Source organism: Carex rostrata, chromosome 2 (assembly GCF_964058835.1).
Source record: "Carex rostrata chromosome 2, lpCarRost1.2, whole genome shotgun sequence".
In the NCBI taxonomy this organism is placed as follows: Eukaryota; Viridiplantae; Streptophyta; class Magnoliopsida; order Poales; family Cyperaceae; genus Carex; species Carex rostrata.
Window position 1 is genome coordinate 3738210 of NC_135919.1, and position 18688 is coordinate 3756897.

At 37.7% G+C, this 18688-nt stretch overlaps 1 long non-coding RNA gene across 1 annotated transcript; it reads right to left on the reverse strand.

The window, feature by feature from the left end:
- Positions 1-16597: 16597 nt before the first annotated feature.
- Positions 16598-17825, reverse strand: LOC144567164 (uncharacterized). The gene is made up of 3 exons (XR_013515362.1): positions 17525-17825; positions 17332-17400; positions 16598-16875 (listed from the first exon to the last, which is right to left on the reverse strand). It is a non-coding gene; the product is annotated as an uncharacterized LOC144567164 (long non-coding RNA).
- Positions 17826-18688: the final 863 nt, after the last annotated feature.

An 18688-nucleotide genomic window follows, 5' to 3' on the forward strand; every position in this document is an offset into this window, starting at 1 on the left:
ATCAAATCGAAAATTCGAGGGAATGGCTAGAGAATAACATGAATCCTCACCTCAAGTTAAAAGATATCAATGATCTCCTCTCTAAGTGTGAGAATTGATCAATATCTCTCTCTCACGAGCTCATATTTTAGCCGAGAAGAGAAGGAAGATGAATTTGGGAACTTGAGTTTAGAGCATAATTGGACCTCGACATTTCATAGGGATACTCAATATGCTCAGGCGATACTATCTATGCCCTCAATTTGAAGTTTAATGAACTCAGAGAGATGAATTGAGCAAGGAGCACTAGCTCAGTTCCGGCCATGACTGAGAGCATCAAATTGGTTATGCAGGTGGTAAATTGAACTTTAGAACATGATAAGGAAATCAATACGATGCTATCTGTCAATGCTATATGCTTGGAAGCTCAATAATCGAGAAGGGCCCATGTTAAGCTGTGAAATGGCTCGGGTCCAACACAACATAGCCTATTAGCTGCTCCCAGCTCATTCTGGTCCCCAGGACACGTGCCTAGAGCACCTGGGATCAGTCCAAGATAGGAGAATATTCCTCCTGCACCCCAGGAGTCATGCAAATCAAATTGCACCTCATAAACCATGAAATCAAAGGCCATGATGCCATGCCATGCCCTAATGGTCAATCCAAGGGTTCAAATCAATACAACACATTCAGGTGACATGCCAAAGCATGATTGGGTGATCCCCTGCACAAAACACACATGGAATGAAGCCACACACAGACAGACATTTGATCAAACACCAAGGGTGAGGATGAGACCACCTCAGCCCTACAAGTTCTAAACCCTAGCCTTTTGCCTATAAATAGGCACCGCAAATGAAGCTCAGAGACATACGGAGATAGGAAAGAAGAGATAGCTAGAGAAAGATACACACACATCAAGCTCTACACACACAAACACACACATTTACACACATACAGTGGTGCACACACACACCATAAGCTTCCTCTGTACTTAGCAAGCTTAATTCATAGGTAATTAAGACTTGGATTCAATGTAAGGCCCCTAGGGGGCCATTCCATGTATCAATTTTCATTAATAAAGCTTGTTTCTTGCCATTTGGTCTTTTTCTTGCCATTCTTTGTTTTCTTTTCCATTCTGATCTGATAATCTCTCTTTAAAACATTTAAATAACATGTGTAAGCATTTAAAACACAAAAGGTTACTGTTTTGATACAAATCTTTCACAAAAGATCACATTTTCATACATTTCTTTGCATATTTTACATTCTTTCTCTTTTCTGTCTCCTTGATCACCTTTGCAAATTAATTAAGGGCTAGGATAAGTGTAGTGAGCAAGCTTGCATCCTTGCTTATCCAATCCCTTAATTTCTTTGATTAAAAGTGATTGAAAAGGAATAAAGTGACTTGCATAAAAGATAAACACACAAGGGCTGTTCAAAGTGAGCAAGTAAGCATCCTTTACAGTTCCTCAACCCTAAGTCCACTTGAGAAAGGCCTATTTGCCATTAGATCCAAGGAAATGGTGAAATTATGCCCTTTCAATGGCTAATTTCACTATTTCTGAGGATCTGATTGCAAATAGTGAGAAACTGAGGTTTAAAGTGTAAAAAGACAGCAACTGGGTTGCTCCATGTCATTTACATCTTTAAATCCATGAAGTTTTAATGATAATGCCATTAAAACAAGTGTAAAAGTGCCAAAACATGATTTTTAATAAAATCAGGGGCCTCCTTGCATATTTTCAGGCACAGACATGTTTAAAATATATTGAAAATGATGAGTTGACAAGTTTTGAACTCTTGATCTCCTCTTTACATGTTTCTGGTATGAAAACAGTGGTTAAATACCCTTAGTAGCTTGTATTGGACCAAACCAGGCCTTAAAAAGGGCTTGTACCAGCCTCTGGTACCATGACAAACTCAGTCTCAGCACTATTTTGACCTCTGCTGACAGATCAGCCATTTGAGAACAATAGAGGGACCAAATTGAAAAACAGACTTCACAGTCAGATAGAACACATCAAAACACACAAAATTGATATAAAGTTTGCATCATTTGGACATTCCTACAGAAAGATATGGATCTCCAAAGTTCAACTTTTAAAAAAGGAAAATTCTGTATTTAAAATGGTAAAATGACCATGAATACCCCTGAGCTTAATCAAGTCATTCGACTGAGCTACACTGCTCAGAAAAATCTCAAATTTGGAACAAAAATCCCTGACATGTATATCTTTGAATCTGTGAAATAAAAATCACATATCCTGTATAAAATTCAAGAGAAAATGATTTAGAAATATTTAAATATATATGTTCTTCATATCACTTCGATCCAGATTATGATTTAATACAAATCAAAGCTCCCAAACTCTTCCAAAACATTCCAAATGACATAAATGAACTCCCTGAATGTCCAATTGAGTTCTGAAACCTTTGTACCAATCTCTGGTACCAATCTGGTATTGAAACCGAAACCATAAAACTTAAATCATGTCCAAAACCTGTTTGAATGTGAAATTGATGCTTCCAAAGCCTTCTATAGCACCACACGATCTTAAACGACCAATTGATTGAAAGAAATCACAAAGAAAATCGATAGGAATCGATCTGAGACTCAATCGGTACCAATTGGTACTGTAGATGCCTGTTCTGCCGTCTCCGATGATCGCCGGCAGCCGACAATGGTACCAATCGACTCCTGATATCAAGGCGATCACAACCATGCCCTTGGCCGGCGCCGCCGTGACTTGGATCGGCCGGACTGAGTTTGTCAGTGAAGAACCCTAAGCCGATAACCCTCTTGCACAGATATTAAAGCAGGAAGCACAAATCTTGAAGCAATCTGCTTAATCCAATGAATTGAATTCAAAATCAAATCTAACGGCTATCTGACAGTATGGGGCCCACTTGTCAATTTAAATAAACTCCCCATTACTAATCTCAAAGCACAAATGAATGGTGTCTAAGCCTTGCACATTAATTAATGGCCCAGTGCACATCTTAAGGCCCAAAAGCCCAAATCTCAAAGTCCATTTAACCAAATCATCTCTGCACCAATCTCAAAGCCCAATGATTTCAATCCAATGGCTTGTGCACATCTCAAAGGCTCAAAAGTCCAAATCTCAAAACTCTGCACTGATCTTAAAGTCCACATGTGACCAGAAGACCCCCTTTTGCACATAAACCCCTCTGTTTATTCGAAATACACAGAGAAGTCCCTGTAAATTTACACAAAGACCCCTGTCAGCACAAAACCTTCTCAAACAAGCCCTTAAAGGCCCAAATTGCACCCCAGACCCTATTAAAAGCCCAAATTATAGCCTCAGGTCCCTGGAAATTTACAAATATGTCCCTGGAAACATAAAAAGTTCACAAATAGGTCCTTTCAAGTCCTTTTTGGCCATAACTTTTTCATACTAAGTCCAAATCAACTCAAATCAGTCCCAAATGAACCCAAATCCGATCCTCTTATATTTTAAATAATATTTAAACACATTCAAGTCTCAGTCATAATCTGAAATGACCAAAATGCCCCTCTCTTGACATGTTTCATAAATAAAATGACATCCAAATGCTCCTTTCATATCAAAAATACATAAATGATATTTCTCAGTAATGTTCTTACATATGAAATCCATGTCTTCATACATATATCACGACAAATAAATAAAACATGCTCCCAAGTTAAATGAGAACCAAACACATGACCAAAGTAAATCATACATGAGCCCCTTTTAGCCTCATTATTCAGTTCAAACCAAATAGGCATACATCCCGGAATGCATGAGGTATTCAGTCTGACTCGAAAGGTCTTTCTGATGTAATTAACGGCGGGGGCTTGCGCCCGTCGGGAGTAAAACGTCCCTGCAACCGCAAATAATAAAACCTCCGACAACTGATCATGAACGTAGGTCGTCACAAGGGGTGAACCAGGAGGAAAGCAGGAAGCAAATTCCGAGTGAATGCCTTCCCCTGAGTTCGGTGATCTGCTCACATCCAAAGAAGCAGAGCACTGAACCCGGCTGGGAGCATTTCCACTCACCCACACATGAAAAAAAACGCACCGTTAGCTAACCTGACGCCGTGCAACTTTCTGCGCCCTACACTAATAAAACACTCTAATTGGTGGTATTTAGAGCAATCTAGAGGTGTCCCTATATGGCAAGTTAATAGGGCATTTACAACCCTAATACAAAACTCCAATTAAAGGTGTTTGAAGCACTCTAGTAGCGTCTCGAGATGGAATGATAATGGGGCATTTACAATCATAATGCAACACTCCAATTGAAGGTGTTTGAACCACTCTAGTTGTGTCTACAGATGGAAAGATAATAGGGCATCTACAACCCTAATACAACACTCCAATTGATGGTATTTGGAGCCCCCTAGTGGTGTCCTTATATGGCAAGTTAATAGGGCATCTACAACCCTAATACAACACTCAAATTGAAGGTGTTTGGAGCACTCTAGTAGTGTCTCCAGATGGAAATATAATTGGGCATTTACCATCATAATATAACGCTCTAGTTGAAGATGTTTGAAGCACTCTAGTTGTGTCTCCAGATGGAAAGATAATAGGGCATGTACAACCCTAATACAACACTCTAATTGATGGTATTTGGAGCACTCTAGTGGTGTCCCTATATGGCAAGTTAATAGGGCATCTACAACCCTAATACAACACTCCAATTGAAGGTGTTTCAAGCACTCTAGTAGCGTCATATGGAATGATATTGGGGCATTTACAGTGATAATACAACATTCCAATTAAAGCTGTTTGAAGCTCTCTAGTTGAGTCTCCAGATGGAAAGATAATAGTGCATTTACAACCCTAATACAACACTAAAATTGGTGGTATTTAGAGCACTCTAGTGGTGTCCCTATACGGCAAGTTAATAGGGCATTTACAAGCCTAATACAACACTCCAATTTAAGGTGTTTGGAGTACTCAAGAAGTGTTTACAATTGGCACGATAATAGGGCATTTGCAACCCTAATCTAACACTCAAATTAAATGTGTTTGGAGCACTTAGTAGTGTCGCTATATGGGAAGATAATAGGGCATTTATAAACATCATACAACACTCCAATTGAAGGTGTTTGAAGCACTATAGTAGTATCTCCAGATGGCAAGACAATGGGGCAGTTGCAACTATAATACAACACTCTGATTGATGGTATTTCGAGTACTCTTGTGGTGCCCCAATATGGCAAGATAATAGGGCATTTACAACCCTAATAGAACACTTTATTTAATGGTTTTTGGAGGACTCTAGTAGCTTCTCTAAATAGCAAGGTAATGAGGCATTTACAATCATAATACAACACTCCAATTGAATGTGTTTGAAGTACTACAGTAGTGTCTACAATTGGCACGATAACAGGACATTTACAACCCTAATACAACGCTTAAATTAAAGGTGTGTGGAGCACTCTAGTAGTGTCCCTATTTGGCAAGATAATAGGGCATTTAGAACCCTAATACAACACTCCAATTGAATGTGTTTGGAGCACTCTAGTAGTGTCTCTATATGGCGAGATAATAGTCCATTTACAACCTAAATATAACACTCCAATTGAAGGTGTTTGATGCACTCTTGTAGTGTCTCTTATTGGCAAGATAATAGAGCATTGACAACCCTAATACAACACTCAAATTGATGGTGTTTCGAGCACTCTAGTTTTGTCCCTATATGGCAAGATAATAGGGCATTTATAAAACTAATACAACACTCTAATTGAAGGTGTTTGAAGCACTCTAGTAGTGTCTCGAGATGGAAATATAATGGGGGCACTCTAGTTGTGTCTCTAGATGAAAAGATAATAGGGCTTTTACAACCCTAATACAACACTCCAATTGATGGTATTTGGAGCACTCTAGTGGTGTCCCAATATGGCAGGTTAATAGGGCATCTACAACCCTAATATAACACTCCAATTGAAGGTGTTTGAAGCATTCTAGTAGCGTCTCCAGATGGAATGATAATGGGGCATTTACAATCATAATATAACACTCCAATTGAAGGTGTTTGAAGTACTCTAGTTGTGTCTCCAGATGGAAAGATAATAGGGCATTTACAACCCTAATACAACACTCAAATTGGTGGTATTTAGAGCACTCTAGTGGTGTTCCTATATGGGAAGTTAATAGGGCATTTACGACCCTAATACAACACTCCAATTGAAGGTGTTTGGAGTACTCCAGAAGTGTCTACAATTGGCACGATAATAGGGCATTTACAACCCTAATATAACACTCAAATTAAAGGTGTTTGGAGCACTTTAGTAGTGTCGCTATATGGCAAGATAACAGGGCATTTATAAACCTAATACAACACTCCAATTGAAGGTGTTTGAAGCAAAGTAGTATCTCTAGATGGCAAGATAATGGGGCATTTGGAACCATAATACAACACTCTAATTGATGGTATTTGGAGCACTCTAGTGGTGTCCCTATATGGCAAGATAATACAACACTCTAATTGAAGGTTGTTTGACCACTCCAATAGTGTCTCCCAGATGGATAAATAATCGGGCATTTACAACCCTAATACAACACTCCATTTAATGGTTTTTGGAGGACTCTAGTAGCTTCTCTATATGGCAAGGTAATAGGGCACTTACAACCCTAATACAACACTCCAATTGAATGTGTTTGGAGTACTCCAGAAGTGTCTACAATTGGCACGATAATAGGACATTTACAACACTAATACAACACTCAAATTAAAGGTGTGTAGAGCACTCTAGTAGTGCCCCTATATGGCAAGATAATAGGGCATTTATAAACCTAATACAACACTCCACTTGAAGGTGTTTGAAGCACCCTAGTAGTGTCTCTAGATGACAAGATAATGGGGCATTTGCAACCGTAATACAACACTCCAATTGATAGTATTTGGAGCACTCTAGTGGTGTACCTATATGGCATGATAATAGGGCATTTACAACCTAATACAAAACTCTAATTGAAGGTGTTTTGACCATTCCAATAGTGTCTCCGAGATGGCTAAATAATCGGGAATTTATAACCCTAATACAACACTTCATTTAATGGTGTCTGGAGGACTCTAGTAGCTTCTGTATATGGCAATGTAATAGGGCATTTACAACCCTAATACAACACTCGAATTGAATGGGCATACTCAAATTTCAAGCACTAAAAATTCTAAACCTAAGTTTAATTGTGAACAGCTTATTATTTTTTTACCAAAAAGGGCAAGACTCCCTTGAGAAAGGAGACATCCGAAGTGAAGCATTCTCATGACTCAAATGCTAAATAAGATCAAAAGTCACCAAATTATGTATTTAGCAGTATAACAATAAAAACTACAAAAACAAAAACAGTTTTCAAAACAATAGTAGAAGCACATTTAATCCAAAATGGTCAAACAAAACTTATTTTAAAGGACTAGATGGATGGTTTTATGAACTTAAAAATAAAAACGCTTTACAAAACCAAACTCAAAGAAGGAGTTCGGTAAGAGATGTTACCCAACATCATAACAAACCTAAGAGTATTTCATTTAGTGTCACACCTAGGTTTTGTGATACGAATAATAGGATTCATGAGGTAAAAAGAAAATACCAAGACACTTTCAAGCAAGGTTCTACTACTAAAAAACAATCAATTACATTGTGTAATTATTGTTGCAAAATTGGCCACACCTCTTTGGAATGTAGATTTAGGAATGCAAACAATAACCAAAATGTTGTTTGGGTTCCTAAAACTAAACTAGCTTAGGTTAACACTTAATCTCTCCTAAATTATTATAATTGCCAAAAATTGAGGGGGAGATTAAAACAAGGGTTAGTTACTAACTCAACAATAACTTAAATATACTTTGTAGGTGTGTTTGATTACAAGTCAAAAGGAAAGTGCTTGGATCATTGATAGTGGATGCTCGCATCATATGACCAGTGATAAATCATTTTTTAAATTCTTGGAGCCATATGATGGAGGTACATTAAGTGTTAGTAAGTTCTATTACCTTTGACAATAATCAAAGAAAGAGCTCTATTATTGAAATAGGCTCAATTGGTAACCAACACTTGACCATAACCAATGTATACCTTGTTGATGAGTTAGACTACAACTTAGTGTTAGTAAGTTATGTGACTCGGGATATTATGCTAAATTTGATATTAATGCTTGTCACATAGTTAGGTTTTCGGAGGATGCTTTAATTTACTCGGATAAAAGAAAGAAAAATATTTTTTACTTGTATTTTACCCATTTTGATTCCGGTGAAACATGTCTAAGTGCCATATCAAGTGGATCTTGGCTATGGCATCGTAGATTAGGTCATGTTTCAATTGATACCATTAGGAAATTGGTTAAATTAGATCTTGTTCGTGGTTTACCAACACACAAACTAGAACTTGAAGGACTTTGCGATGCATGTGTTCAAGGTAAACAAACCAAAAGTAGTTTTAAATCCAAAGACATGGTCTCAACCGATTAACCATTGCAATTACTACACATGGATTTATTTGGACCAATTAGTGTACCTAGTTTGGCCAAAAAGAAATATGCATATGTGATTGTAGACGATTATAGTCACTTTACTTGGATTTTGTTCCTACAACACAAGGATGAAGCAATTAGTAGCTTCATTGAATTTTGCAAATATGTTGAAAATGAAAATGAATCAAAAATCATTAGAATTAGAAGTGATCATTGGGGGGGGGGGGGGAGGGGAGGAATTTGAAAATACAAAATTTGATCAACTTTGCTTTAAAAGGGGATATAAGGATGAGTATTCGGCTCCTCCCACACCTCAACAAAATGGGGTAGTTGAGAGAAAGAACCGAACCTTAGTTGAGCTTGCCCGAACCATGGTCAATGAATACTCCTTACATAAACACCTATGGGCCGAGACGGTAAATACAGCATGCTACGTGGTAAATCGCGTAAACATAAGGGCCATATTGAATAAAACACCATATGAGCTATGGAAGGGGTATAAGCCAAAGATATCTCATTTTAGGGCATTTGGGTGTAAATGCTTTGTTCTTGATAAATCCCCCCAAAGTAACAAAATTCGATTCTAAATCAATTGAGGGAGTGTTTGTAGGGTATGCAATGTCAAGTAAAGCCTATATAATTTACATTGCATCTCAAAAGGTTGTGATTGAATCCGTACATGTAAAATTTGATGAAGGTGCTAATCAAAAGGTCGAGAAAGATATTGAAATTGTAGGTATTGAAGTGCCAATACTTGACATGGATGAAAAGTCGAGGCAAGTACCAACATGATTGAAGATCAACCCGAGCAACCTCAACCCGACATGGATGCAACAATGTTGAGGTAGATCCATTAGTTGATGAAATGCAAACCGAAGAGGCACAACCTCTACAATCTGAGTACCAAATTCCCAAAGACCTAAGGGTAACATCTCAACCTCTTTCTAATGTAATTAGGAATTCTCGGGAAATGGTTAAAACAAGGTCCAAATTAAATTAAATGATTGGCCATTTTGCATTTGTATCTCACATTGAACCCAAGAATTTCAAAGATGCAAAAGTAGACTCTAATTGGATTTGTACCATGTAAAAAGAACTTCCTCAATTTGAAAGGAACAAAGTTTGAGAACTTGTACTTAAGCCAAATGATAGAATGATTATTGGAACCAAATGAGTCTTTAGTAATAAAAAGGATAAAGATGAAAATGTCATTCGTAATAAATCTAGGTTGGTAGCTCAAGGGTACAAACAATAAGAGGATATTGACTTTGAAGAAACCTTTGCACCCGTGGCTCGTCTAGAATCCATTAGAATGCTTTTAGCATATGTCTCAAATAAAATTTTTAAATTGTTTCAAATGGATGTTAAAGTGCATTCTTAAATGGATTTATAGATGAGGAGCTATATGTTAACCAACCTCAAGGTTTTGTTGACCCGGCATTTCCTAACTATGTGTACTTACCAAAGCACTATATGGACTTAAACAAGCCCCTAGGGCATTGTACGGTAGACTGAGTTCATTTCTAATTGACAATGAATTCATAAGAGGCGAAAATGATACAACTCTTTTTACCAAGAAAATAGATGTATCACTTTTAATGGTGCAAATTTATGTAGATGACATAATTTTTGGTTCACCTAATGTGACACTTGTCAAGAAATTTTCTTCTCTTATGAGTAGTGAATTTGAGATGAGCATGATGGGTGAATTGAACTTCTTCTTAGGACTCCAAATCAAGCAATTTGTGGATGACACATTTGTGAGCCAAACCAAGTACGCAAAAGAGTTGATCAAGAAGTTTGGGATGACCGAAAGCATACAAGCAAGATGCCTATAGCAACAAATGCAAATCTTGACTCAAATTCGAATGGCACATCGGTGGACATCACTCAATACCAAGCTATGATAGGTAGTGTTAAGGCATTTTTGTCGGCCTATTATTTTGGTGTAGACCGGCGCGAACGTCTCTGCAGATACACTCCCTCCCTTGAGTATGTAAATGGGAGAAAGCTTATTATTTGATTGTGGGGATTCTTTTCCTTTCGACAGGCGCGAGCCCCTGCCGTTAATTACCCTGGAATATACCCAGGAACCTCCGATTAAGGGGCTAGACGAAATAACATGACTAGGGTAGGGTATCAGAAGTAGTGTTGTGCTCTCGGGTAGGGTATAGGTACCTCGGGTAAAACCGGGACGGGTAATGGGTAGGGCGAGTATGGGTAGGACGGGTAGTCAGGTAGAACGGGTACGGGTAGGTTGGGTAATTTTTTAAAGAAGTGTACCCTACCCGTTTCATACCCGTGCTCGTCTCGAGTAACGGTAACGGGTACCTCGGGTACGGGTACGGGTATTTTTTTTTCTGGTTTTTTTTTATTTTTAATACTGTTTTTGTTTTCTTTTTGTTTTCTTTTTGTTTTCTTTTTGTGTTTTTTTTTTCTTTTTTTTGTGTTTTTTTGTGTTTTTTTATTTTTCTTTTTACTTTATTTTTGTGTTTTTTTTATTTTTTTTTCTGTTTTTCAAAATTTGAATTTAAAAGTAACGGGTAAAGGGTGCGGGTAGAACGGGTAAAGTATGCGGGTAGAACGGGTAAAGTATTCGAGTAAATGGGTGCGGGTACGGGTACAACGGGTCCAGGTAGGCGGGTTTCGAGTACGGGTAAGGCGGGTATGGGTTGGATGAGTTTTTTTTCCAAATATTGGTACCCTACCCGTCTCAAACCCGTACCCGTGTACCCGTTTACCCGCCTATACCTGTGCACGGGTACGGGTACCTCGGGTAACGGGTACGGGCGGACCGGGTTCGGGTAACCTGTTAAGGGTATTAGCAAAACTCTAATCAGAAGTACAATTAAGTAGAGAGGGTGGTACTGAATCAGAGGGGTAGTACTTATTCAACCCTCGAGGAGCATACTAATGGTGTATGTCTAGGGTTTTCCAGGGCTTTTGTTTGATTTCGGGTTTGCCTAGGATTTTCTAGGGGCTTTTCTTTGGGGTGCTTGTTTCATGAAATGACTTTAGCTGATTTGAGGGTGCCTAGGATTTTCTAGGGCTTTTGTTTAGGGCGACACCGGATTACTTGAATGGGTGTCTGGAACACTTCGACAGCCTACGGGTCGGACTGGTGCAGAGGGTTTGAACCAGGACGTATCATATGCCAGTGGCATTTATAGGGTTTTCCTTCCCTTGGGGTGCCTGTTTCATGCAAGGACTTTAGCTGATTTGAGGGTGCCTAGGATTTTCTAGGGCTTTTGTTTGGGGCGACACCGGACTACTTGAATGGGTGTCTGGAACACTTCGATAGCCTATGGGTCGGACTGGCGCAGAGGGTTTAGACCAGGGCGTATCATATGCCCATGGTATCTATAGGGTTTTCCTTCCCTTAGGGTGCCTGTTATATGCAAGGGCATTAGCTGATTTGTGGGTACCTAGAATTTTCTAGGGCTTTTGTTTGGGGCGACACCGGACTACTTGAATGGGTGTCTAGAACACTTCGACAGCCTACGAGTCGGACTGGCGCAGAGGGTTTGGACCAGGGCGTATCATATGCCCGTGGCATCTATAGGGTTTTTCTTCCCTTGGGGTGCCTGTTTCATGCAATGGCCATGTCTAAATTTATGTATTGTTAGGGTGGCGTGAAAGCCTTTATTTTAGGTTGGCGTGGAAGCCTTTGGTTTTGGGTTGGCATGAAAGCCTTTATTTGAGTTGGCGTGGAAGCCTTTGCATTTGAGTGGCGTTGAAGCCTTTGTATTTGGGTGGCGTGAAAGTCTTTGAATTTGGTTGGCGTGGAAGCCTTTGGGTTTAGGTGGTGTGGAAGCCTTTGTATTTGAGTGGAGTGGAAGCCTTTATATTTGGTTGGCGTGGAAGCCTTTGGATTTGGATGAAATGGAAGCCTTCAATTTTAGTTGGCGTGGAAGCCTTGGAGTTTGGTTAGCGTGGAAGCCTTTGGATTTGGGTGGCATGGTAGCCTTTGTATTTGGGGTGGCATGAAAGCCTTTATTTTGGGTTGCAATGAAAGCCTTTGAATTTGGATGGTGTGGAGGTCTTTGGATTTGGTTGGCGTGAAAGCCTTTGGTTCAGGGTTGGCTTGGAAGCCTTTGGATTTGATTTGAGTTTACTTTTGGCATGGTTCGGGTTTAAGCTTGATTTTGCTTGGATTTGATTTGATTTTGATTTGATTTGATTTTGGGTTGGTCTTGGGTTTGATTGTGATTTGGGTTCATTTTGGTTAGTTTAGGCTCGCTTTGAGTTTGTTTGACTCATTTAATTTATTTGGTTTATTTGAGTAGGTTTGGTTTATTTGATTGGGTTTTGTCTGTATGTGGATTTTTTTAGTATGGTTAGAGCTTCGTATTTTATATGGATTTGGTTTGAGTTGGGGGTAGTCTTCAGGTTTATTTTAAGTTCGGGTATATGAGTCTAGATGAGCTTACTATGTTCAGGTTTGTGCGAGGGTGCATTCACTCGGTTAAAAATTAGACAAGAAGGAAAATGTTTAGATCACTCCAGTAAAATCAACTTCTTTTATTCTTCAAGCTCTAGTTAATATATTTCTCTTTTCTTTCGTGTATGTTCAGGAACCGTGGAAACAAAACTTGTAGACTGTATAGTAAGTTTTATGCTTCAGTATAGGTCACTGCAAGCTTTGATCTGGTATTCATAGAGTCTTGTAAAGAGATTATAGCATCGAGCAGTCTGCTATATATGTATATTTCTTCAAAAAAGTGACTAATTACATGTTGACCAAAACATTACAAATGTCACTTGATTTTTCTTTAATGCCCAGCGGTGACTATATGTTAAATGTATACATGTACTTAGCTTGATATTTTTCATATTCTGCCACTCTATTCAATTGGTACTTATTTTCTTTCGTTTCCAGCAACCTTTTATTTCAATTTTATTTGACTCTCGGTCATTTTATTTTTCATATTTGTTCAATCAATTATGAGTTATTCATTCGACTCTCCTTTATATTTTTTTGTTATCACATCCCTTGTTTTATCTTTTCAATCAAGCTGTGTACTTCCCTTTATTTATTTATTTCAGCAGCAACTCGGCTTCAATTTAATTTTTTCGAATATTATTTTCATGTCTAATTAAGAGGGAATTTCGACAACATTTCTGTCTCATTAGCACTCATCATTAGAATGATTATGGCATCCTACACGTACCGAGTGCTTCGGATCCTTTTTTTTTATTGGCGCCCTACACGCACCGAGTGCTTCGAACCCATTGAATCACCCCATCGGCACCCTATGCGCACCAAGTGCTTCGAGTCCGATGGTAGCGAGTGTTTGTGTAATTTTGCCCAACCGGCACCCTACGCTCACCGAGTGCTTCGAGTCTGGGAGTAGCGAGTGTTTTATTTCGAATATGCTGTGACTTTCGCTTAAAATTCATCTTTGTTTATTTGTTTATAAGAGATGAGAAAAGAAGAGGGATGAGAAAATCAAAGATCAAGTGTTCAACTCATGAATAATGCAGAAATATCTTTCTTTACCTTTCTTTATTATTCGGCAAAGGAAGCTGCACCTTTTTTTTTGTAATTCTCACTCAATCTCTGTCTAAATTTTGGTATATATAGTTTTGGCTCTGTCTGGGTATGTGTATTCTCCCCTCCTCTTTTTGTTTTCTCAGTGTCTCTCTGTCTGTATATTTCTGTGGGTCTTCTCCTTCTATCTCCCCTTCTTTTGTTCATTCCCTGGTTGTTCTTTTATAGCACTAGAGAGGGGCACTATCGTTGCCTAAGATCATGCTCTTCAATTTGCTCTTTAAATTTTTCCAGCCAACGTACCATGCAATTTTTTAACTCCCAGATACCTCGCGATCACCTTTATAACTATATCATTATGTAAGGTTATATTACACCATTATTATTTTTTTGTTTACTTGTTAACGGTGTTGGGTTGCATATATTTAAACACTGTTACACGAGATATTGGTAAAGCTTATAATTTATGCAAAATTTATTTCTAAAGGATCAATTTGTACCAATAATGAAAAAATAAAAAAAGTGTTGATGACAACTTCTTTCTTAATTGCATCGCTGTTGTGACAAGATTGATATATTTTTTGTTGTTTCTTACACTGTTATGACGGTGTCTTTTTTTTTTTTTTTTTAAATAACTACAAGAGCATCATGTTTTTATAATTTACATATATATATATATATATATATATATATATATATGAGGAGGGTTCAAATGCACCCTATCTTTCAAATCCTTTTTCTCCGTTTTCAAAGTCCGAATAGTCAATCCGAACTGTTAGATGCGATCTATATATTAAGATGTGCTTGGAGACCAAATTTTACATTTTTTGGAATTTTTTTACTATTTATTAAACCACTTTGAAAATCGCTGATCCAATGGCCCAGAAAATGTAAAATCAGCGATTTTCAAAGTGGCTTAATAAATAGTAAAAAAATTTCAAAAAATGTAAAATTTGGTCTCCAAGCACATCTTAATATATAGATCGCATCTAACGGTTCGGATTGACTATTCGGACTTTGAAAACGGAGAAAAAGGATTTGAAAGATAGGGTGCATTTGAACCCTCCTCTATATATATATATATATAGAGTTAGGCTGGGGTGCTATGGATAGCATAGTGGCCTCTATGCTACGGCTCAATATTCGAGTTTTCAAAATCCAAACGGTCGATCCAAACCGTTCATCTTATTCTCCATATTAATATCTGCTTGGAGACCAAATTTTATAATTTTCTGAATTTTTTTACTATTTATTAAGTCACTTTGAAAATCGCTAATCCAACGGTTTTACTGTTTTGTGCAGCCACCGTTGGATCAACAATTTTGTAAAATACTTAATAAATAGTAAAAAAATTCAGAAAAATGTAAAATTTGGTCTCCAAGCAGATATTAATATGGAGAATAAAATGAACGGTTCGGATCGACCGTTTGGATTTTGAAAACTCGAATATTGAACCGTAGCATAGAGGCCACTATGCTATCCATAGCACCCCAGCCTAACTCTATATATATATATATATATAGAGTAAAGCTATCCTACTTCATGAATTAAACTGCATGTTTTAATTCACGTTTCTGGCCCTTCGATCTGCTTCAAAAATAGTGCTGATCAGATCTAAAAACAGCGGAACTGGACATCTCCAGTTCGGTGCGCTTTGTATATCCAACCTAATTAATTTGAACTGGAGATCTCCAATTAAACCCCCAGACTTCCTCCCGTTGTTTCTCCTTCTCTCTCACGCGAATAGCACAAAAGCAGCGTCTAGGGTTTAGTCGCGATCAGCGCCTCTCAGGCGATCAGGCGCTTCTCTCTCTCAGTCGCCTTCCTCTCTTCCTCTCCACTCTCGGCCCCACTCAGTCCGGTGGCTCTTCAGCAACATCGGCAACCTCTTCCTCTCTCTCGACGAAGCTCTTTCAAGGCAGCCCTTTTTTGTAAATTTGATTTATATTTAAATCCAGCAACAATGGCTTCCATTTGTTTCTGCTTCCTTTTCTCTTGTATAAACTCTGATGCTTACCAGCACAGACTGTTTGTGTGTTCCCGTCTTGACTGTTTGTGTGTTCTTATAATGGCTTGTAATAAACATCACTTTTTTGTGTATTGCAATACAATTTATTTAATTTGCAATTGTACTCTTTTTATTTGCAGTAATGTTTTGCATTGGTCAGTTATGTCTTATTATTTATATGCTTCATTAAACCTACAAACTCATTTCTGATTTCTGTTTTTGCACTGGTACCAATTGGTACCAGTAATGAAATCTTGCATTTTGTTCCTATTAATTTCCAGATTTTGTACAAATTTGATGTCTAATTTCCTCGAAAAAACATAATTAAGAAATGTATTGCAAAGTACTATAATTAGCATTTTGATTACATATTAATATAAAGGAAAAAAAGAACTTTGGCATGCATATGACAGTGAGAGAATTAAAATTCTCATCCTTAGTAGTCAAATGTCTCTTCTTCCTTTGTAAACCAAAAATAATAATAAAAAAAAAAATTCATCAACAATTAATAAACTACATCTTATCTAAAACTACATTCTGAAACAAAATTAGACATAATCACAGTACATCTTGGGCACGCATAGATCCTCACAGCATAGATACGCAAATCCAAATTAGGACGAGAAAGAAATAACTTCTTGAAAAAAGATATACAAAAGGAACTATATAAGAAGCATGCAAGCATAGGTTGTGAAACAACATAGATTTGTGCAAGTACAACTCATAATTAAAATATCAGCAAAGCTAAAATTGACTTGCTCAGTACATCAACACACTGATAGAACTAACCTAAACTAAATTTAAACTGATTAATACATCAGTATTCAGTACATTTACATTGCTAATTCTAAAAAAAAAAAATGTCTTGTACCAGTACACTTCTTTGGGAGCACCACCTGAATTGTGTACAAATTCCAATCGTTTGCTCTACAATTCATGACAGAATTAAAATCAAAATTGAATTAAAATGAACCAAATTTTAACATAATAAAAACATCTAACTTCATATGGATTTAGAGTTCACAGAACTAAGCAAAAGAAAATCTAACCTAGCCGCATTTTAAGATAACACCTCAAAATTCCAACTAATTTGAAAAACTTTGACTACATAAGCAACAACTTGTATGATGACAAATTGTAGATGTAGGGATCAATGAGATCTGATTGTTAAACATAAGCAAATCATAATCACTAAACACTCTTAAAATGTTTGACAGAATAGCTGTGTCAAAGTACTTTGGAATACTTGATCCTTTGAAACCAACATCAATTGAGTAACAATATAAAACAACAATGCATTAGTCTTTCTGTTCTCTAGTTGAACCTATAACACTAAGTTCATTGAATTTGAAAAAGAGGGGATGTAGAAAAATAAACAATTACCTCCTCCAACAAAGCTAGAAATCTAGCTTCATACAAATGCAGTGTTTTCACCTCATATGGGACTAGAACCTGGATTAAAAACAAGGAGTGTAAAGTGGTTATTTTCATAAGAAAACAGACAATAAACGGAGAGCAAATCAGCCCATTAGACATAGAAATGAACTTTTAATTTGACAACTAAAAGTTTGGGCACCTGGCAAGAGAGGCAAGAGAGGGGTCGGATTTCGGGCTGGGTCTGTCGGAGTTGGGGTTGGGTCCGTCGGAGTTGGGGCTGGGTCCGTCGGAGTTGGAGCTGCGCTGAGCGACCGGTCGGAGAGGCAGCGACTGCGATTACGACTGAGAGAAAGAGAGAGAGGTGAGAGCGAAGATGGATTTTGGCGTGTGGAAGAGAGGAGGGGAGATCGACTGCAACTGAACTTTCTCTCTCGCCTTAGGTTTTCGCCAGGAGTTCGCCTCTTTTTCGTGTGAGAGAGAAGGAGAGGGATCGGGACAATAGTCTGTGGTTTAATTGGAGGCCTCCATTTCTGATAATTGAATTTTCAAAGTAAAGCGCGCTCAACTGGAGATGTCCAGTTCCGCTGTTTTTAGATCTAATCAGCACTATTTTGGAAGCAGATCGAAGGGCCAGAAACGTGAATTAAAACATGCAGTTTAATTCATGAAGTAGGATAGCTTTACTCTATATATATATAGAGTACGGCTAACGCGCTTCCTCTAGCATATGGGCCGAAATGCTTCCGGTGGAAAGTTGAAATTTCAAAATCCAAAAAGTCGATCTGAACCGTTCATCTTCTTCTCCATATTAATATCTGCTTGGAGACCAAATTTTACATTTTTCTGAAATTTTTTACTATTTATTAAGCCATTTTGAAAATCGCTGATCCAACGGTAGCTTCTGATTTTTACTGTTGGGTAAGCCACCGTTGGATCAGCAATTTTCAAAGTGGCTTAATAAATAGTAAAAAATTTCACAAAAATGTAAAATTTGGTCTCCAAGCAGATATTAATATGGAGAAGAAGATGAACGGTTCAGATCGACTTTTTGGATTTTGAAATTTCAACTTTCCACCGGAAGCATTTCGGCCCATATGCTAGAGGAAGCGCGTTAGCCGTACTCTATATATATATATATATATATATATATATATAGAGTTAGGCTGGGGTGCTATGGATAGCATAGAGGCCTCTATGCTACGGCTCAATATTCGAGTTTTCAAAATCCAAACGGTCGATCCGAACCGTTCATCTTATTCTCCATATTAATATCTGCTTGAAGACCAAATTTTACATTTTTCTGAATTTTTTACTATTTATTAAGTATTTTACAAAATTGTTGATCCAACGGTGGCTGCACAAA